The sequence below is a fragment of the Drosophila elegans genome, unplaced genomic scaffold (genome assembly GCF_018152505.1).
Source record: "Drosophila elegans isolate 14027-0461.03 unplaced genomic scaffold, ASM1815250v1 contig_149, whole genome shotgun sequence".
Lineage (NCBI taxonomy): Eukaryota > Metazoa > Arthropoda > Insecta > Diptera > Drosophilidae > Drosophila > Drosophila elegans.
In genome coordinates this window covers 151,521-164,144 of record NW_024545513.1, presented here as the reverse complement: position 1 = coordinate 164,144, position 12,624 = coordinate 151,521, and the positions used below count along the sequence as shown (strand labels likewise).

The window sequence follows — 12,624 nt, the reverse complement described above, 5'->3', positions numbered from 1 at the left end:
ATTCGGACGTTCAGATGGGCAAAATTGACTAGGATGGGGGTTGGAATAGCTGTTATATACTTTTTAACATATACAAAACAAATAACCCGGTTTTCTATAATCTACTAATAGAAATTACACAACGAATATACAATGTCACTCTAATCGAATAGCTTTTAGCAGTCCTTTTTAACAAATGAAATGTTTTACTCTAAACCAATAATCGAAGTGTATTCAATTTAATCCACTAGAGAAAACTAATTAAAATAAAGCTTACCTTACATTTCAACAACGATTACTTCATTATTTTGCATATGAGCATAGTTTTTATTTTGATGTAGACAATCGTATCATTATCATCGACAATTAGACAAAGAATAGGCAAGCTACAAAGACGCATTAAATAGAGTTAAGAGAGTGCAAATTTGTATAGACTTAATATTTCCTCAATCATAAATAATAAACTGTGTACAGGTTTTAAAATTGAACACTTGAACAATGTGTGTTATGTAAAATTTCACTTTTTACTTCGACTTTTGTGTGATGAACTCCCCTTCAACCACTAATTCCAGCCGATATGGCGAATTTCAGTAATAATTCGCGCGTTCTCTCAAATTGAGACTAAAATTTCTTGTTTTTAGGCGAAGAGCAACCAGTTCAATGACCCAAACAACAAAACACATAACGCTCATGCACACACATAAGGCTGAATACAAACAAAAGCCGAAAAACTGAGCGGCCAAAATTAAAACCAAAACAAAACAACGACGAATGCTGCACCAAAAGCCCCCATATTCTTTATTCCTGCATATGTGAGTGATCAAGGAGGGAGAAAAGAACGTTGCAGTTGCCAAAAAGACGCAGAGGAAAACACATGCAAAGATGACGATGTTAAAGTAAAAAACCAAAAAAAAATATCTCGAAACCGATTCACGCACACATACACATACACACACAAAGAAGCAAGAAATAAAAGAAATAGCAAGTTACTTATGTGGAGAGGGGTGGTGGTGGGGGGCCTTGGTCAATGTAAAAAAAAAAAACAACTCGAAAGAGGGCAAAAGATCGTAGCGCTAGGGGGTTTCAAATTGTATATGGAGAAAAGCAGTCCACAGGATCAGTCTTACTCCAGCTCAGATCGAGTTTATTTTGGGGATTAGAACAAGTTACGTACCGAAGTCTCAAAATCATTGCTTCCTGCCGAAGCTTAACTAATTTCGGAGCCAACATATGGCGGTTACACCCAGTCGAGATTGTTGGTGGGGGACCGTCATTAACGTAATTATAAAGCATCCGACACATGAAAGCCCATCCTTGATAAGCTTCATTCGATGCCCAACCATTAGGCGACAGCACAGTCTTTGAAAAAAGGGTCCCAGTTCCAAACCATCTCTGATCCCTGTCAAAAGTTCTCAAAGGGTAGCAAGTTAACGGGCGGCTATTTCGATGCAAATGCAAAATAATGCAACGAACCTTGTATCCGGTTAGACTAGAATTTCGGGTATTAAATGACACAACAACCGGGCATGGGAAGGCCAAACTAAACTGGTGAAACAGTTTCCATAAAATGAAAAAAAACGCTGTATAAAACATATAGTATGTACCTCGATTGGTCCGTGCACACACATAGATATGTTTTATATACATTATATACACGCCGATGTCTGTGCCTATATAGCAAACGCCTACGAAAAAATGCGAAACTGCATAGGCCAGCGAGGAAGGCAGTGGCAAAGGGAAGTCGAAGTCTCGCCAAGAACCAGAACAACACTTGTATGCCTGCTCGCAAACTCGCATACCTTGCAGTAGGATCGAATGCGTGAGTGTGTGAGCGACTATTCAGTTTGTGCGCTACAAAAGTCAAAAAACAACATTGGCGAATTCTGAGTGTTTTTTTTTTGGCAGTCATTGACCCGAACGACGACTCGAACTGACGATCATGGCCAAGGCAGCGACGGTGGCAGCGGCAGAGGCAGAGACAGAGAGCGGCAGCACCATGTAGAAAGATAGCAAACAAGTTAAACAGAGAGCGATAGTAGTGCGTGTGTGTGGGTATGCACATGCACATATAGATTCGCATGCTGATGCCGTACTGGTGATCTCACTAAGCAGCGACTGCGGCAACAACGCTCTCCCTTCTGGGGTCTCCATTCTTCCTTCTCCTTCTCCTACCACGTTCTTCGCATTTCACTCTCCACTTTCTTAGGGGAAGCTTTCCGGCGGTACAATGTGCTTAGATGCGTCGGAGCATTGACTTGGCCCAAAGCAATGATTCACGACCCCCAATCGAACCGATGACGATGGTGTTGAAGCGCAGGGCGATGACTCCGCCGCTCTGCCAATGACTCTCCTCCCATGACTCGCCGGCAATATTAGAAGTTCGCAACGACCCAATCCTCCGGCGCCCGCCTTCCGTGCCCCGGTCCGGTCCGATCCATTCCAATCCAATCCGTGCTCCACTCGCTGATAAACGCGGTTCAGTGATCGCTGCAAGCGGCAAACAACGAACCGAAAGCTAAATTTAGTATCTCGTGCACACAAGCGGTCTCCTTATCAGGTTTTCGCCGGAGAATGGGAGAAGGGGGGCGAAGGGCTTTAGAAACCTCTGGCCAAATTATCGGTTATCGGTATCCCACGCAAATGACAATCGGGACGAGCTCTATGGCGGAGCTATCAATCATTCCCCGACTCCTGCACCCTGCACACTGTCAAATGACTAGGGCGAATTTTAATGGAAGGCATCGTCCCATCCCCCCCTTCGCGAACAAGGCAAACGTCAAATCCAAACATTATTAAAAAAAGGGAACTAGAAGTTATTGCAAAAGACTCCCATCCAGCAGCCCTCCAATCTCTCCACCCACTTCCATTCCACGACTTATCAAAAACGGCGACGTTATAGAGATTTTTAAACATGTTTGAACTACACACACGCACACACCAAGGCAGACATCGTTCTTGCTTTCGTATTTGAGTAACTCTATTCATCATTTCGTCCTCTGGAGTGGGTGGGAGAAGGACAGGGGGTGTAAGAGTGGGGGAACAGTGAAAAATAAATTTACAGAAGTGAAAACTGCTTACAAAGATTTCTGCTACATCTGCACAGGAGACAGTTTTTCTCTTGCTTTGCCAGCCTCCTTTCAATACTCACACACGCTTACAAGACACCACACCCACACTGACGGAAAGGAGCTAACAGGAAAAGCGGGAAACTGTCTTGCATGTAAGTATACAATTCTAAAAAAAAAGGCGACAAAAAATAAAATTATTAATCCTTAGCTTAAACATTTGCCAACGTTGACTCCGCCATCTTCTTGTTGCTTGACGATGTCTTCGTCTTCGTCTTCGTCTTCGTCCTCGTTTTCTCGCCTACTGCTACCCCGTCTTTCTTTCTTTGTGGGGCACACAACACATAGCGGCACCAGCCTCTAATACAGCAATCCTCTGTTTACTACTATTTCAAATTTCTTCGCCACCCCCTTCCCAGTTCAGTTTTTCTTCCTCTTATTATTGATTGTGTTATTATTATGCCAAGGCAGCGACGTCGGCAGGGACGCTCCTGACTGTGATCGCTTTTGTGATTAAAGCCCGAGAAGAAGGGCGGGACGAAAGGGGGCTCGGAGTCTAAAGGGGACAGCAAAAATTGCAGTTCAAGTGAAGAAGCGCTAGCAACTAAAGCACAGACGATTTCCCCAAAACACCATCAACAACATACATCAGCTTCCATGAGCGTAGATTCTAAAAATGTTTTTCGTTCTTTTATTTTTAAGAAATAGCTTTCTAACTAAAAAAGTTTTTTGAGCACAATTATATAGTTTTACTTCGGAGAGCTGAACAAAAATACAAACCAAAACTTTTCAAAACATTAGATTTTAATATTAGAAAATAATCAATTACTTGGTCTTGGGTCCAACCCCTTTTGTACTCCCATGGAAGCTTCTAATCCACCCAAGAAACATCGCCGAGCAACAACAACAACTACATTGTCAGGCAGTAGCTACAGAGGCGCCGGCAGCGGCTGAGGCAGAATTTCGACTGCGTTGGCTTCGTTTCGTTTTTATTCAAATTCATAATCGCAAAATTTTTGTATTCTACTTATGCTCAAAAGACGCGCGTGTATTGCTCCTTGCCTCCCCCTCCCTTCATGCGCTGTGTGTGTGTGTCGCGCGAGACGACTAAAAAGTGGGTGGGTGGGTTGAGGGGTTGAGACTAGTGCTTGGCTTTGTGCCGGGCCTACAATACAGCCAGTGCCCCCGCTCCTCCCAAGCCGCCCTTGTCTCGAGCCTCCCCCACTGTAATCGGAAACTTTCCTCTTTCTTTACATTTTTCATCTTTTTACTTTTTCCCATTTTTTTCTTGTGCTTTCATTTTGCTTCTGCCAAAAATACAACAACAGCAGAGCGGGACCGGGAGCAGGAGGTTGAGAACGGAATGAATGCATAATAAAAACGAAGCACTCGATGGCGTAGAATTTGAATAGAAGCTTAGTTTTTCGCTTATACAACAAAAACTTTCTTTTTCGGGGTTGTTTTCAATTTTTTTCTACTTTGCGCGACGAGTGACGAGGTGGGCGGTGGGAGGGGTATGGCTGCGTTGTATAGTGGGTTGCGGGTGGAGTGAGCGGTTGCTGCTCGTGGTGGCTGGGCGGTAGGGCGGTTAGGGTGGCAGCTTTGAGGGGAAGACATCGACATCGAAGCTGTGTGCACAACCAGAAAAGGGAAAGGAAAGCATTTTGTAAAAGGGAAACGCTCATACACACACACACACACGCAGCGGTATCGGGGAAAAAGGACGGGACGAGCATAGACGGAAGACGGCAGAAGAAAAACAGAAAAGTTTATAATTACTTATTTTTTGATGAATTGGGTAAATATAAAAAAAAGGAACGCAAAAAAGGAAACCGAACTGAGCTAAGTTCAACTGAACTGAACCGAACCGAACCAAGGAGCGGAGCACACAGAGGGGTAGGGGTAAGACTTGGAGAAAGACAGTCAAAAAGGCGACTGCCTAAAAAAAATACGACTACATTAAAAAATATCGATCGGTTTCCATTTTTGCCCCTGTTGCCGCTCAAGAAAATTTGCTGGCGAGGCGGGAGAGAAGGAGAGGCCTAGAGCGATGTCGCAACCCCATCAACGTCTATTTTGCAGTCTCTAGTCGCGGATTAGGAGCTGCAGCGCCCCCGGGAAATGCAGCTGCCCCAGCGAGACTGAGCACTTTATTGCTTTATCAGCTGCCGATGGGATGTGGGCGTGGCCGGGCGTCGAACTTCATTTGCGCAATTAATTTATTAAATAATTCAATTGCCTGTTTGGAGTGCGGCCCAGTCGCTCCAAGTAAGAAAAAGAATAAGACTTTACCCCAGACAGAGATGGAGTGCAGGCCTGGATCAGACATCCTTATTAACTTTCATTGAATTTAAATTTGTTGCTTACGGCCGCTTACGGCCGCTTCCGACCGCAGAGTCCTTCCGTGTTCTGCTAATATTAGTGTTCGGTAATTCGGACTGATTTAATCGAGCAAAGATGATACTAAATTTACAAAGATGCTCGGTTCTCAACTAGCCATATTTCAATCTTTTTAGAACCAGCCACTTATCTTGTAACTAAGTATTACGACTCCTTCGGTGTGCCGCGGCGCAATCCTATCAAAGCAACGCCTCTTGAGTGGCCCATCTCTATGCAGTAGAGTGCTACAAAGTTTCACTACTAAGAAGCTGCTTGGGGTTGGAGGGGTAAGGGAGGTGGGTAAATGCCAGCGCTCACATTATCAAAGACCGGCCCACGCCATCGCCATTTCAATTCCCCTCCCAATCCCCTCATGAGTGTTGCCCCAAACGACCGGGAACCGCGGAATAACCTACCCTATGCCACCTCTTACCCTCAGCCTTAGCTTTCTTAGCGCCGGAAAATCTGCGGAATTTATAAAATTTTCATAGTTACAACTTTGGGGCACGAGCATCAAGTTAATGTGCAGTCAAGCCGAGCACCCCCAATCCGCCTAGCTTCTTCTATTTTGCAGTTTAGTTTAAAATACATACTTCACCCCACTCCCACATTCTGTGCTGCCCTTTTTTGGGCAATATCTTTTGCCTGCTCTCTTCTATACAGTAAACTTTTCATTATTATTTTTATATTTTTTTGCCTTTGCTCTCTATTTTTTGCCTGTGTATATTTGGGATGCCGGGGAGGGAGTCGCCTCCTATTACGTTGTTGTTAAGTCGGCGAACGGAGCAGAAAGCAGAGAAACAAACGCCACCTACCATCCCCTTCCCGAAAAACCCCAGTCTCCGCGCTTTTAAGACAAACAGACGCAAACTTTCGCAGCTCTAACAGTTTCTCCTACGCGGGGTGGGCGGTTTGGAGATTGGGCTAGAAGGGATGCAAGGCAAGGACAAGGCCAGACAAAAGAGGGCGAGAACAAAAAGGAAAATCCGAAAAAGAAAATGTTCGCGCGCGAAAAAGGTTAAAAAATATTTTGATAGCTCCGCAAACGTTAGAATAGTGCTTGTAGGAGAAGAGGATTCTCTCTGGGTGTGGGCGTGTGTCCCCTCCACCCAACCACCTACCAGGCAGCATCAGCCTTCGTCTTTGGCTGCGTCTGGCCTTGTTGTTGTTAATCAAATAGGGTGTTGATTGAACGGTTGCGTGGTTGTACCACACCCTACTACTAACAACCAGCGGCAAGCATACAGACCTCGGCTTCCGTTATATTTGTTTTATTCTTTTTCGCCTTGTTTTGCGTTTAGACACAAATTTTACAGCCCTCCCAGGCAAGGGGGAGGAAGAACGGCGAGAGGGTGGCGCGAAGGAGCCAAGCTTGCAAAAGTATTACTTGAGCATATATACAAAAATTGCCAATGTGCGGTAACTGCCAGACGGGAGGGGGCAAACCCCCAGTTTCGCCTCTGCTTGACTGCGCTGTCACTTACTGTGTCTTTGCATCGAGCATATTCTAGTTGAGATTTCCGCCAAATGAAAATGATGTATTCGTATGGAATGTCACGCCAGAGACTGAAGCTGGAAATTAAGATTTGAAGTTGGGAATTTGTGGTACAGAATTCTGATAAAAAGTACAGACATTCAGGGACATAGAGTTTCAAACTCGACCTTAAAAGAACAGACTTTCTTCCTTAAGTTCAAACTAGGTGTATTAGCATAAAAAAGTAACATACGAGACTGGGTTAGCGGACAGGAAAGTTTGGGGGCTATTCTGCAGGATTTTATTATTTGGTTAAGGCCCCGCTTGCTGACTAAGTTAATATTTTTTTATTTATCCGAGGCAGCCGATAAGACGAATACCAAACTCTTGATTCCGTCGTCAGCTTGCCGTAAAAAGAGGGATAACCCTGTAACCTTCACTCCAGATGCAGCCTCAGCCACATATTTAGTTAGATAATACAAGCCTTTTATATCTTTCGCTCGACGGTTTGAAAAATTAATGTTATAAAAATGGATTTACCTTATGTGCTGGACAGCGATCTCTGCTTTATCCTTAACCCTTGGCAGGCTATTCAAATCGCCTGTAAGGATAATGCGAACAAATTGCTTTTTTAATAAATTTAGGCATATTGTCATAAATATTGTTTATTCCAAGGTCAGTAAGGGCTGCATTTAAGTTATTGTCTTAATTCCAAAATGAACGGCATCAGAAACTATCCAAATCAATCCGAGTGAAATATATTGCATACATGCGAGCAAAGTGCCCTCATCCTGCCAACTAATTGCAACTTAAAAAAAAAAAAAACATACACTACTGGCAAAAAGCGAGAAAAATGCCCAAAATGTAGCCAACAAAGCAACACGAATCGAGCGAGTGAAGTCGAGTTAGTCGATTCGATCAGGAAATACCACGTCCAAAATTAGCAAACAAACAGTGTAAGGAAAACCGTAGATGCTTAGCGATTGCAGGGTAAGCAAATTAAATTAAAACAGTAGCAACAAACAACCAATGCAAATTATAGTTAGCATCAGTTTTGGCTGTTGGCCAGGACCTCTAGCCCCCTTTTTTGTCCGCCTCGGCCACACAAACACAAAGTCGTCTTAACGTTCGTTTGCCTGCACTGCGGCAGCCGTGCTACTCATCGCGTATACGTGATACGTGTTTCCCCAATCGCTTGAAATTTATTCGCTTGTTACCACCCCGCTTCACCGTGCCCTTCCCTACTAAACCTATTGTTGTCAAAGTCATAGTTGTTGCCGCTAGCCGCTGTTTTGATTCATATTATGAAAAAGTACAGCTTGCAAAGTTATAGGACTAGGGCGCGGCGGGTTGGCTGCGTATAGTTAACGGCTCAGCGCGAAACTCATTTAGTTTCCCTTCTTCAGCAAGGTGTTTAAGCTTATCAACTGTTCCTTATTTGCTCAAAATTCCTTTAAAAAATAATGGTTGTAATATATTTCGGTTGAATTGATTAATTTTTTGTAATTAGCCAAAATAATATTTTTAATGGCAAGACTATGGCTGAAGCTTGAAGAAGGGTATTGCGCCTGCCAATGGGCAGGTCCGGATATTGTAGCTTTTTTTGTCGACTCCGTACATGGCCAAATTTTAGTTCAGTTATTTTTTTTTCGTAAAAATTATTAGTATTTTTTTCTACTTCACTGCCTTTTATGGACACACTGGTGGATGAGGCGGGCAGGAAAGGGCCGTGGCAGGGGGACCCGTCGGCAGCATTTTAAATATAATTATAATATAATTTGGCGCGGTATTTTTTCGCTTTTCCTTCTCTCTTTCTCGGGTCCACATTATGCGATCCTCCTGAATGAGTGTTTGTGTCTATTTTGTTCCTTATTCGCTGGCTGGGCATGTATGTCGCTTGTCGGGCGAGGAGGGATGAGCGGAGCTAGGTCGCTGCATTGTTAATGCAATTCCTCTTTTGTTGTCGCTTTTTGTTTTTTTCGCTTTTGTATTAAAATAATTATAAATTTTTTTCACTCATTTTGTCTGTTTCGCATTTGTATTTGTTTCTTTGTATTGCTTGTGTTATAGTCCCTCGTTTTCGGGTGTGTGTGTGTGTATGTGTGGACATGTGTGTAAATTGTAGAAAGTCAGTTTTGATAGTTTTTTGCCATTGTTTGAAAGCCGCTGTCATTTCTCATTTTGCATTTTAATGTTGTTGCATCTTCCTGCGGCGCATTTGAGCTTGTAATTTCGTGCAAAGTTTAGCAGGTTGCGGGAAAGCAGGGGAAGAGTAGGGGCACTTTATTGCATTTCCATGTTCGGCGCTTCGAGAGAAGCAAAGTTTTTTAATACAAAATCAAACACGTGAGCGGGTATACCGGATGAAATTGTTATTGACAATGGTATTGAGTCAGTAGCGGTCGAAGTCATTAATTACCTCCCCTGTCCCTGACCAACATAGCTAACTTTTTCCCAGAATCGGTAAAAGCCTCAGTCTTGCAACAGGTGCCCTGACCCAACGAAAATCAAGCCACCTCACACCCTTCTGTGCAGTGCCTAAGCGTGGGGGTCCAAGGACGTTGCTGGGCCACCGCCAAGGAGTTTGTCGAAATGTGAGGAATGTGGGTGAGGCGACACCCTAGCACAGACCGGCAAACAATACGAGCACAAACGCGGACACTCGGAGGACGGGTGGGAAAGGAGAGGAAGGGATAACGGCTACTGCGGCCGGAAGAAGACCTAGACCTGCCATTGAAATTAAAATCCGCACTGTGCTTGCTGACTCTGAAGTGTTTGTCTTTTCCTGGCTCTCGTGGCCGTTGTTTTTACTCCAGCTCTCCGTTGGTGCTTCTGATGCCAGGGACTTTCGACTTCCGCCTTCTCCATCACACCTCCTCCCTCGGCTTCGCCAACACTCCCCAATCTTCAGTCGCGGCCTTGCCTGGCAACCGAGCCGAGTTGAGCTGACTTGACCTTGCAGCAGCAGCTGCCATCTTGGGAGGTAGACGGAGAAGAAGCTGCCCGCCCACCGTCTGCCTACCTGTCTGACTGACAAACACACGCGTACCATCTTTGCCTCTGTGCCAGTGTGTGTGCGGGTGAGCAGTAATAATCCGCATAAAATTACAGAAGCAGAGTCAGGCACGAAGGACTAAGGGGGAGCAGACAGTTCCCAACACACGCACGCTGCTGGGACAACGCAACGATAACGACGACGACGAAAGTAAGGCCAAGGTCGTTTCACACCCACCCGCACACCCACATACCCGCCAATTGACCAAGCAAGCGAAGTCGGCGACGTCCTCGTGTTGGTGTTGTCCTGTCGGCGTGGCTTGTGACTCACTTTCACATCGTCCTGCCCAACAAAAAAAAAAAAACAGAAGATAAAGAAAAAAAAAGCAAGCAACTCCCCATCCTTTGCCTCCCAACTTTTTTCTTCACCACACACTCAGCTAGCCAGCCAGCAAACTCCCCCAGCTAGCCTGCCTATCTGTGTGTCTCTTTCTGTGTGTGTGTCACCTAATCAAGAGCATATGTGAAGTCACGCCGAAGCCCGAAAACCGACACACACATGTCCCCCCTGCCACTTATCGTCTTGCCTTGGCTTCCCCCTCTTTGACTTTCACCATGTCCATGTGTGTGGCAGCTGACTACTTGCTGACTACTACTTCCGGCATCCTGCAACGTGTCCGGGTTTGGGGTCCGCGCAGGCTTTGAATACATTAACACACTCACCCAGATACACAGACAGGCAGACAGAGCGAGAAGGGGGACAGAATAGCAGACAACGTCTTGTGCCGTGTCCTTGACGTCCGGCACCAAAATACACATGCGGACCGTCTCCATTTTTCAACTCCCACTCCAGGCACGCAACACCACGCCCCGTCCCACCTCTTTGTCATTGATGCGCCGGGGGGTATGCAACAAGTTGCCTGGCTCAGCTCGTGCCCAAATCAACAAATTATCCCACATTGCTTGTCCGTCCCGTCCCGTTTCGCCTGTCCCCTTCGTTCCCATTCCGTCCCATCTCCACGTCGACTGCCAGTTGAACTTCGATAATATGGAAATTTTCATCATTTTCTACCCCGAATGAAAAGCGTCGCCCATTTTGCCACAGACAAGTTGTCGCACTACGCACACCACACATGCTAAAAGACAAGCAGACATTGTTGATAGGCAAACAAAACAACAACGGTGGTGGCGGGGAATTTAAGTGTTCAAAAATGGAAATAGAGATGGAAATGAAAATGAAAATGAAAATGAAAAAAGTCGAATTCAAACCGAGTCCGAAACTGATTCATATTCTGAATACCAATCTAACCCGACGATCCACCCGGCCCACATGTGTGTCGTATAGAGCAGTACAACCTTCGACCCCTGCCCTTGTCCTTCCCTTCCCTTCGAGTGAAAGGGAAGCCCGTAACAGGACGTGGAAGGACAGGACAGCACGGGCCAGGACAGGACGGGGCAGGACAACCAGTTAACTAGCTATCACTTACTGGGGCGTCAAATCAAACTGGTTTCTGTGGTCCCTGTCTCTGTCTAGGCCATGTCTCGCTAAGTGTTTCGGCAAAGATTTTCACATGCGTTGCGTTAGGGTTGGGCAATTCCCGAAATGATTCGGATTCTGGTTTTGGCCGGGGTTGCAGGGTCAGGGGTTAAGTGAAGGGTTAAGCTCATTTACATAGCCCACTAGTATTGAGGAGTGCGGATGGCTTGATTTGCATTTGCCGGTAACGGGATATGTAAAGACTGTGGGTCGAGGGTCGGGGGTCAGAGGTCAGCCCACAACAAACACACAACCCCTGATGACGGATAATGGGTTATAAAATGCCGATTATTTTGTCGCTTTCTAATCGCTCACTTTTGGGACGAAAACCGGTGTTGAACCACTCCGTTCTCTGGTTGGCGGGGCAGAAATTGACTTCTCGGCTATGACCAGTCAGGGTTCAAGAATCTCCTCCCCCGCTTCTTTTCCATATGGTTCTTTCCGAACACTACGATCTGTTGATAAGCAGGAAAAGTAGTCCGTGGTAGGATTTCCAATTAGTTCTGAGCTCGTGCAACCAAAATGGCGACCATTGGAGAAATAGGATTTCTCTCGCTTAAAGTCTTCATATCCACTGACCTTCAGGGTTCTGACAGATCCTTTAGAACTGCATGAACTGCATTGCCTTTGCAAAGGCCTTTCCCCACCGCCTTTGCTCTAATGTTAATTAGTAGCGCCTCAAAAAATGTTCCGCTATAATATTTTCCACATACGCCCGGGGATGTGAGGGTAAGAGGGTTTGCGTGGTGGCTGGGGGTTTGCTCAGTTTAAAAGAAAAAGTTTTAAATTAATTATTAGAAAAAGCATCAGCTGCGGTGGGGGCAGGAATGGGGGCGGGGAATGCGATGGTGTACTGCCACATGAGCTCCGCAAAAGCTTCATCAGCGTCAACGGCAACTTGAGGGTTAAGACACACACACCCACATGCCAGTGTGTGTGTGTGTGTGTGTGTGTGTGTGTGTGTGTGTGTGTGTGTGTGTGCGTTACCTCCCTAGGCAATTTCCGCTGCCAAATTGAAAAATTACGCGAGCGCAAAGTTTCGTTGCTGCTGTTTCTGTCGCAGCTTTGATTTGCTCTCCCGTTCGCGCTTTCAGGGCCACAGCCCTTCCACCAACCCCCACTCCTCCGCCCCCTACCACTTCTGCCCCTTCCCAAGCCAGCACCACAGTCTCCGCTCACTACTTAAGCGGCGCAGC

At 45.6% G+C, this 12,624-nt stretch overlaps 1 protein-coding gene across 4 annotated transcripts in view; it reads right to left on the bottom strand.

Annotated features, from left to right (window-relative positions):
• The window catches only part of LOC108150391 (mucin-2), a 121,330-nt gene that overhangs the window by 79,833 nt on the left and 28,873 nt on the right, over positions 1-12,624 (bottom strand). For 2 of the 4 annotated variants that reach the window (XM_017278533.2, XM_017278534.2), the window contains exon 2: positions 7,438-7,498. The exons of the other annotated variants lie outside the window; for them this stretch is intronic. The gene's annotated coding sequence lies outside the window, so the exon portion shown is untranslated. The remainder of the gene's footprint in view (positions 1-7,437; positions 7,499-12,624) is intronic. 4 annotated transcript variants of the gene reach the window in all.